The sequence below is a fragment of the Hipposideros armiger genome, unplaced genomic scaffold, assembly GCF_001890085.2.
Source record: "Hipposideros armiger isolate ML-2016 unplaced genomic scaffold, ASM189008v1 scaffold_427, whole genome shotgun sequence".
NCBI lineage: Eukaryota > Metazoa > Chordata > Mammalia > Chiroptera > Hipposideridae > Hipposideros > Hipposideros armiger.
The window spans coordinates 1325340-1334475 of NW_017731777.1; the positions used below are offsets into that span (position 1 = coordinate 1325340).

The window sequence follows — 9136 nt, forward strand, 5'->3', positions numbered from 1 at the left end:
TTGTTATTAGAAGATTGTTTGCCCATTAAAGTTGACACATCAGCAGGTATGATTTTTTTAGTCTCCTCCCCTCTCTTTATGGATCCTCTCTCCCTCATTATATCTCCCCTGTTCATCTAGTCCACGTATTCAGGTAGTTCGCCATCAGTGCAACTCTTTCCTTCCTTCCTTTCTCTGCCTCCCTCCCTCCCCTCACTCTCTCCCCCTCTCTCTTTCTTTAGAACTTTTCTTTGTATGTGCGCGAGGCGCTCTGTGTGTGCGCTGCCGCGGGGGTGCGTGGCAGCATGCCTCTGCAAGACCACCGCCTGGAGGCAGGCCCTGCCACAGTTGTCCAGGGAAACCGTGCTCACAGCAAGGCATGGGGTCAGGGACTCCCGGGGACCCCGCTTGCTGTTTGCAACACAAAAGCATATGCAACCCCTAAACATTCCTACAGAGACAAAGCCTGGAGCCGAGGACTGACTTAACCCTGGTTAAAACTAACCCACAGCCCACCTCCTTGGCCCACTCTAGCGCCGGAGGCAAAGTGGGGTGGGTGGGGGGGGGATAGGGAGGCGCTGAGACCCGGTCAGGGCTAGGGTCTGACAGAATTAGGCTCTAGCTTTCGCTGGGTTAGGGGTCGGTAGTGGGGGCGAGTCCTGGCATTAAAGAAGGGTAGAAGGACGACCTACGCCGCTGAATGGGTAGGGTAGGTGTTAGTGATCAGCCCGGAAGCTGAAGTCCACTGAGCTGCGTGTCTGTCTGCCAGCAGTGAGGACGGACCCCAGGGACCTTTGGCGGGAGAAGGCGGTGCTAGCTAGCTTCGCCTGAAGGTGGTAGGATTGTCAGCCGCGTGGTCAGTTCTGACGCCAAATGTCTAGCAGCTGACCGCATAGAGCGGAAGTTCTTGGGCAGGGACTTCGGTAGTCCGCGTCACTGGGTCCGGAACTCACCTGCCCACTGCTCTGAGAAAGTTAGCCACATTTGGCCATGACCTATCTTTGGAAGCCAGCAAGACTATGGGCATGCTTCAAGGGCCCCAGTACCTTTAAATCCACTTGAGGTGTTGGGTGTTCCAACTGGGGAGGAATGGGAAGCTTTGAGGACCAGTTGTTGCCGGCTGCTAGGAGCCCCAACTGAAAGAGAAGATGCGGGTGCAATTATTACATGCTCCCTAGGCCTCCGCAAATTTGGATCTGAGTTGTGTCAAAGGCCGTTTTTTCTTAGGTTGGAGAAATTTAATATGGCTGGGAGGGGAGTTGTGGCCATAAGTCTGTCTTAGCAGGTAACATTACCTAAAAGATCTCTCAGGCAAACAAACACACAGGAGTCCTTGCAGATAGTCCCAGGTTGTAGAGTAAACCCAGGGCATCCTCAACAGGCTGGAAAAGGGCCCATTTCAGAATTGCTTTATGATTGACTTTTAAAGCTAAAGGATTTGCAAAGCATTGTGCCTGTAAATACAGACAGAAGGTTCTCCCCCACCCCCAAAGTTGATAAGAAAAGTTGGAGGCTAAATGTAAAGTATCTAATCATGCACTCCCAGTTTTAAGACATATTGTGGAGTAATTACAAAATAAATGAATGTCTGGGGAACGAAAGGATAAATGAAACGTCTTTCATTTTTATATCATGCTCTATTAAGTAAACTTTCTCCCTTTTTACTCCATGGAATGTTCTCCCATTTTGATAACTCATTACAAGCTGGTGTAGAAAATCTGCTTGAAGAATCCATTCAGACAGTACTGACCTTCAGATAACGGATTTCTCTTTTACTTTGCAAAGCTGGCACAGTCCTGTGTTTTAGAAAAGAGAAATGGAGAAAAGGAATGAGCTCAGAAGTTTGAAAGAGGAAGTATACATTCCTCTTGTATCTCCCTCCCAAGAAGCCTTTTAATACTTTGCACCTAACATTGACTCCAGGAAGGAGAAAAATTGTTGATAATAAAACCTGTGAAATAAGTAAATTGTATCACAAAGAGTTAATTTTGCAACTCCAACAAAGAATATTATTCATGTACTTTCTGTTGTTCTTCAATATTTTATTCTTAATTTTAAATTTTAATACCATTGTTTTCTCCTGTACAAGCCATTTTTGAAATAAAGGATTCCCTTTATGACATGTTTTCAATAGTGACAGTCTCTGAAGATCTATAATATTATTATTTATCTGAATTTTGTAGCTCTGAGGGCTTTATACACGATGTAATTGCTTTAACATGTTTTCATAAATTATATTCAGAAATGTGTCATAGTAAATTACCTTTGTAATAAAATGTAAAAAATGCAAATGGCTGTTGTCTTTATTACGTTTTAAACCATTGGTTTATCTGCACTATTTCACTTGTCACTTGCACAATATGTTGGCTAAAGGGGCGGCACAGTTTGATAACAGAGAGCTGGGTCCTGTGTGTAATCTTGCAGGCACGTACAGTTTGGGTCATTTCCTCATCTCCCGCAGAAAAGACATTATCCTGCTCATATTTACATACTTTTCAATATTTGTCAAACAATCATAAATTATAAATTAATGAAATGTTCAACAGTCTTCAGAGATCAGACTAATGAAGACATTTACCTTTTTGGTGATTTTGAGTCTCATCTTTGTAAGTTTAATGACATTTCGACGCTCATGTTTTATTAGGCTTTATTAGATTTGTCCTTCACTCCCGCTGTCATTCAGATGTCTCTGCAGAAACATCACCTGCTTCAGGTACAAGAACAAATCGACTTAGTCCAGGAAGCCTTCAAAACAGGGACTCTGCAACCTTAGATTGAAGAATTAATCTTGGGTTGGGTTTAAAAGATCACTGGAAATTTTTACCCTTCTTAAAATTTTTAATGAGACTGCTGTTACATTTATTTTACTAGCAGGCAATAACATGGATACTCAGACAGATGTGCAGCTGAGATACACTGTAATTTCAAAGTGATTTACAGCGGCACTGTTGAGAATGAGGGCAAGCTAGCTCTGATTCTGATTTCACCTTTTGGAAATTTATGAAATTTTTTTTGGATTAAGGCTAGTTGCACAGTCTGTAAATCTCTTGAGCCCAAAGGCAGGGGGCTCATTTAGAACTTGGCCTAAATCAGGGGATGGGCACAATCTCACCCAGCCCCAGTCCTAGGCAAACAAAGAGCTCCTTTTCCAAAATTCTCCCACCCATTTACTGGGTGCTGCTTTGACCCTGGATCCTCAGAGGGAACCCCAGATACGTGCCTGCTCAGCCCAGCACAGGAAAAGGATGATGTAAGTGCCTTGTGTTGGTGAGGTTGACATATTTCCCTGAAACATATTGGCTCCCCACGCTCTCATTATGACTGATAGCCATGGGGCTTTTTAATAAAATTATAGGTGATGAATTTAGTTCAATCCAGAGAGGTCAAACGATCAGCCTTGACTTAAGATTCAAATAGTAAACCACATGGAACAAATGCCCATCTTTGCCAGTCCTCTCCAGCCACTGTCAAAGTGAGCTGTGGCTTTGGCACCACGTTACTCTAAACAAAGGGCAAGGAGCCCAAGAAGTTGGAATGTCAATGTCTCTGACATCAGGTTGGGTAATTTTATTAGCCCTCTTGCAAATTTTATCAATCACGATAGTACACATTAACCCAAAAGTCACCAGATGCCTTGCTTTCTTTAGCCTTGCTCACCAGGGACATGCATCCTTTGGGACATAGGGCATTTGTGGAGATGGGGAGGAGCCGCTGGAAGGAAGGGGCACTCACAGCACCCCCTGCTATCATTAAGTAGAAAGAAATGAGTGTGTATAGATGAGAGAGAGAGAGAGAGAGAGAGAGAGAGAGAGAGAGAGAGAGAGAGAGAGAAAGTGGAGCAAGAAAGAGACAATTTTAGAGGTGGTTGCTCCCTGAAAGCCTTTATATGGGTCGCTCACATCCTCTTCAGCCAATTCGGCTGTAGCATAGCACCAGGCGTTCTCTGGGTGGAGAGCAGGAGGGAAACTTCAATTCCCTGTCGGAGCAAGGACTTAGAACTTAGCCTTTGCCCTTGTATAAAATATACATCAGGAATAAAACGGCGGCCCATTAAAGACCACAATCAGAACCAATAAAAATGTTGAGACCGACTTCAAAATATTTCCAAACACTACTTTTTTAATACACCACGGAGAGTTATTAAGTGGCTTCTTGGTGAAGCGAGCATTGCTTCCGCAATCATCAAAAATTGATATGTACTGCTAGTAAAGTAATTATGCGCCATCCGGAGGATGGAGAGCAGGCGATTGTTAATCCGCTTGCACACCCGTTGACTTGCAGCATCAAGCTGCAAATAGCTTAATTAAGTCATACACGTGGACTACAACCATATTGCTCCATTGCATGGTGCACACTATATCTCAATTTGCTGGGACAATTAATGGGTGAGCTCCACCTCGGGTGGGAATGTCATCCACAGGGCTCCCAAGTTCTTTTCTATTGATATTTGCCCAACCCAGAAAGCCAAGAACAAGTGAGAATTAAGAGAGAAAGAGAGAGATGTCATGTTGGGAGTGGGGATGGGTTTTGTTGGGAGCAAACTTTGGCACAACTGGAGTTGTCAGAACGGCGTGCCACAAAAGCTGAGGCGAAAGGAGTGCTTTGGACAGACCACAATTCATGTCCTAGCTGGTCACGTATTTAAGTGGACAGAGTCCCCAAAAGATTAATTATAATTGTAAAACGCAAAGCAAAGCCCATTCATTAATCATAAGAAATCTTCAGCCTAGAAGGCCTGGAGTCTGTTAGGACAGTTATTTAAATTAGCTTCCACCCCTCCCCCCCCCACACACACATTTATTGGCCACAGGCAGTTTGCTTTTTGACCTAAAACTACAGAAATCAGGTTAAAACCAATCGATTTCCCCCACTTACAAACTACTTAAGACACAAACTTGTGTCAGGGAATTCCTCTCTCCCATCTCCATTCTTGAGGGTTTAAAATATTCCAGGTAACACGCTGCTAGAAACGCTGTCACAATCACGGGCAGGAGCTTGGCAGCAGGGGTAGTTGGGGTGAGGAGGGCTGACTGCGCCCTTAGCCAGCAGCCCTTAACTCCAGTTTCCTTGGCAGGTGCGAGATGACTTTGGCACGCCCCTTCTCTTGAGGACACGGAGGACCTGTTCTATTTATAACTTGGGTGCCAGGCAATGTTCTAATTTGGATCTGCGGCGCAAGATGCCCAAGGTAGGTAAAACATTGACGCGAAGTCTAGTCCTCAGAGTGGGTGGAGACCAGGAATCAACCTTTCCTCATTTCAAACATCGCAAATAGGTGGTAACTCCAAGTGGCAGTCAAAGGACTTCTCACACATATTTGCCTCTAAACGCTGGTTGATTTGGGCAAGCCCCAATCTTGTGGATTTTTGTTCGGTTGTCCCACAGATGGGGACATTAATTTTGACTGCGTATTCCAGAGGTGTGTCTTGGATTTTGAGTTATTGCCCTGTCTCCTTCCTCCAGGGTCCTGGAGTAGTTAGGGGTATGCGACTGTGTCTTGCGGGCCAACCCCGCCCCCCCGCAGGTCAGATGGGGGTGAGGGAGGGGAGGAAGGAAGATGTTTACTCCCGGCATCCTTTGCGAAAAAATCTTGGGCGGGAAGATCCAAGGCGTGAACTAGGTAGCTGGCCTGACCATCTCAGCCACCCTGGCATCTCTCTCCAGTTCTTCTCTGATTATTTTTTTCCTTTGATTCCAAAAGGTATAAAACCAAATGAGTACCTATTCTTAAAAGTCTTCTCCAACCCAGCTTTGGAGGTGTTTTTCAGGGTTCAGGCACCTTTGAAGAACCAGGGTTGGGGATACTCCAGGCCTTCCTAGAGACACCTGGGGTTCTGCAGCCCCGTGCAAGAAAAGGAGGGGGCGGCCAGGCACCCACTGGGGCCGGGTTGAAGCGGGCGGAACGAGCTGCTCCTATCCGGGGACCGTCGAGGTCTCAGTGGAGTTCCAGGGGCCTGAGTCTGGACACTTAGGGAGTGAGGGCATGGATCCGGAGAACCGCTTGTTGGGATCCTATGTTTCGGGGTACCGTACTGGCAGAGCCTACGTCAGCACTTACAGTAAAAATAACAGCAGCAGCAACACCGACAACGCATCAGTAATATTTACCTTACACTTTCTATAGGCGCTTTGCATTCACAGTCTTATTTAAAACGAACAAACAAACAAACCCCACAAGAAATGCATTCAATTTTTGCACCCATTATAGAGATGAGAAAACAGAGGGTTCGGGCGGTTTAAAGGACTTTGTTCAGGGTCCTTCAGCCAGGAAGTGGCAAAGCAGGTACTTGGAACAGCGCGCTGCCGAAGGGCTCACAGTTCTTCCTTGAGCTGCCTCTACCTTTCGGAAAGGTTGGGGCAGTTCAGATATTTCCATTCCTTTCTCCACCCGCTGCAGGTTGGCCGAAGTCGATACATTGTCAGTGCTAATCCTTGCTTTGGGGATCTCTGTCCTCTTTCCCACCCATGCCCCAACCCCCCTGCAATTCGGTGGGTGTCTTCTGGGCTTAGACCTGGGCCGGCGGGGCCCAAATCTCCAAATGCTTCTGAAAACCCACCACTTCACCTCATCCAGTTCCCCAGCCTGGAGAGCTGCAGTCAGGGCTAGGGCGGGGGCCATCCAGAGGCCTTCCTGGTGGTGGTGGTGGCCAAACTCACAGACCGACTAAGTCCTGTCAAGACAAACGCTGAGGGATGGAGTCCTGGGTGGTTTCTGAGCGCCCCCCCCTCCCGCCCATTTCTCTGTTTAGCTAACATCTGACTTCAAGAATATGGCTCAAATAGGATGCATATTAATTTCACAACTTCCATTCCAAAGTCGGGATAGAACCGCTGTGGCCACCCTAGTCTGTAACTTCCTGATCCTTAAAAATGTTAGAGGAGACCCCGAAGAAATTTACCAGGGACAGTCCGCTCTGCGGGTTGAGATAGCAAGGGAAGGATTCATAGGGGTACAAAATTGAGGGGTGAGCTGCGCTGCTCTGATTTTCCGCGGTTGCGTGAGGGAGTGGGGTGTGGCGTGCGGAATGGTTAAAGCATATTTGTCTTTCTATGCCAAAGCCTTAGCTGTCCCCGAGATGTCAAAGGCCCAGGCATTTCAACCAAGGACCGGACTCTGGCCCACAAGGAGCGGGCCTGCGGCCTTCAGAGTTAGCGGCGTACCCGGCAGCGCTCGCTCTAAAGTTTAACTCTATTATCAAAGGGGAAATAGAAAAGTGACTTCTGCAAATCCCAAGAAGGGGTCCCACCGGCAACTTCTGGGGTGGGGATCGGGGTGGGGGACCAAAAGAGAGGTGGAAAAAAGAGCGGGAAAATCAATTGAAAAAAAAAAAAAGATACACGCGGGATTAAATAAGCTAAGAAGCTCAGCCGGCGGAATTCTAGATCTGGGTTTTGAAACCAAGAGGGTCCCTCTACCTTTGGCCATCTGGCTGTTTTCAGCTCTGCCCCATGCTGTATGATTTTAGCTGAAAATCTCTTCCGCTGCAGCTTTGCTTTTATTGAATTCATCAAAAGCAAAGTTTCCCTGAGTTTTTTTTTTTTTAAGAAGGCTAAAATAATACGCCGACCACTGTGACATTCTCCGCGCCCAGGCCATTTTTCATAACGCCGCGGATCCGCTTTTGTGCCTCGGAGGCGACTAAACAGATGAATAACGAGCAAAGCCTCCCGAAAGTAAGTTAGCAGCTTTCTAGCTCGGAAAAAGTTAACTGAAATGAGAGGTGCAGGTAAAAACCCACAACCAAACATGGGGGGCCACACTTTTATTACCCTGAATGACAACGAAGACTTTTTAAAAGCAAGTAACTCACACCGGCACACACACACACACACACACACACACACACACACACACACACACACACACTAGCACACTTGCGCACACAAACCACACAAACTTTAAGCCTTGTGAAGCTGTCCAGGTGGAATTTAGGGAATTTTGTTAGAGAAAGAATGAAGGAAGAAGTATTTGAGACAGATGCTAGGTGGCAAGACGTGAGAAGTGTAAAACCGGGCTTAATTTAGTTAAAAAAAATTTTTTTTAAACCACAGCTAGTTTGAAACTTGGTTTCTGGCAAGAGGACAGAAAAAGCTGCAGCATTAAAGGAAGAATCAAAGTGTTAAAAGGACGCTCAAAATGTAGTATTGTGGCAGGTCGGGGTAAGTTACATTTTGTTTTTCCTGTTTTCTCTTTGGTTTTGGAACGCAGTGAAAATGCACTTGGGGGGAGAATTTTCCTGTTGTTTTTAGGAACGAGAAAGTAACTCCAGGCTCCCACCTGGGATGGCTGCCTCCTGCGACTTTGCTCTGGTTTTGCGAGTGTTTTACTGGGAGGCGCTTTCTTCCCAAGCCCTGTCGTCACAGTCCCAGTCCCAGAGACCCGCGAGCCTTGAGTGACGGGCTTTGGCGAGCCGCGCTCGGGCCACAGAGGCAACAAGTAACGCGCTGTGGCCCCGGGAGAGCGCCGCGCCACACGGCAGCTGAGCCGGTGGCTCGCTTGACTCTCAGGAATGAATTTTGCACGTGTAAACTACTTGCTTGTAGACGTGCACAGCTGCGACCTTCAGGTTTATCAGGGGAAAAAACTCTTCCCTTAAATGGACGATTTGGAAAAAAGTCAGCCATTGGTCCTCGCCAGATGATTATTGATGCAAAGTAAACCCTACGGGTTGGAGCGCGCGCGCGCGCGCGCATTTAACCCTAAATGTATTCCACTTCCGAGTTGCTCAGGTTGACATCCACTCGAAATGTTTGTATTTTTTCCAGGGGCTGGGAAAATAACTAGAAGTGATCTGTGGGAGATGGTAGTAGGCATACTAGGTGAGAGGCATATTTCGCCGGAAAGCGATGCCTTGGGTTCGCTGAATTGTAGAAAAGTGACCTCAAAGAAACTCGAAAGGCGGCTTCCAGCGAGCGCGCACACGTTCATAGACTTATGTTACAAATGCATATTTACATGCACTTTCCTGCCACTAACCCGCGGCTCTGGGATTTGATTCTGCGGTTTGAATAATATTATTGGTCTACTCTGTATTTCACCGTATGGCTGTTTAGTTAGGCACCCGTTGCCGAGTGGTCGTTCATGTAAGCGCAGAACAGAGAGAGAACTGCTAGCGTCTGGCGCGCGCGAGCTAGATCTTATTTATTATGATTAGTT

The 9136-nt window shown here is 46.7% G+C and overlaps 1 long non-coding RNA gene across 1 annotated transcript; it reads right to left on the bottom strand.

Moving 5' to 3' along the window:
* Positions 1 to 1032: 1032 nt before the first annotated feature.
* On the bottom strand, positions 1033 to 2676 carry LOC109394539 (uncharacterized). Its single transcript, XR_002126469.1, has 3 exons — positions 2558 to 2676; positions 1730 to 1775; positions 1033 to 1115 (listed from the first exon to the last, which is right to left on the bottom strand). It is a non-coding gene; the product is annotated as an uncharacterized LOC109394539 (long non-coding RNA).
* Between the last annotated feature and the right edge of the window lie 6460 nt (positions 2677 to 9136).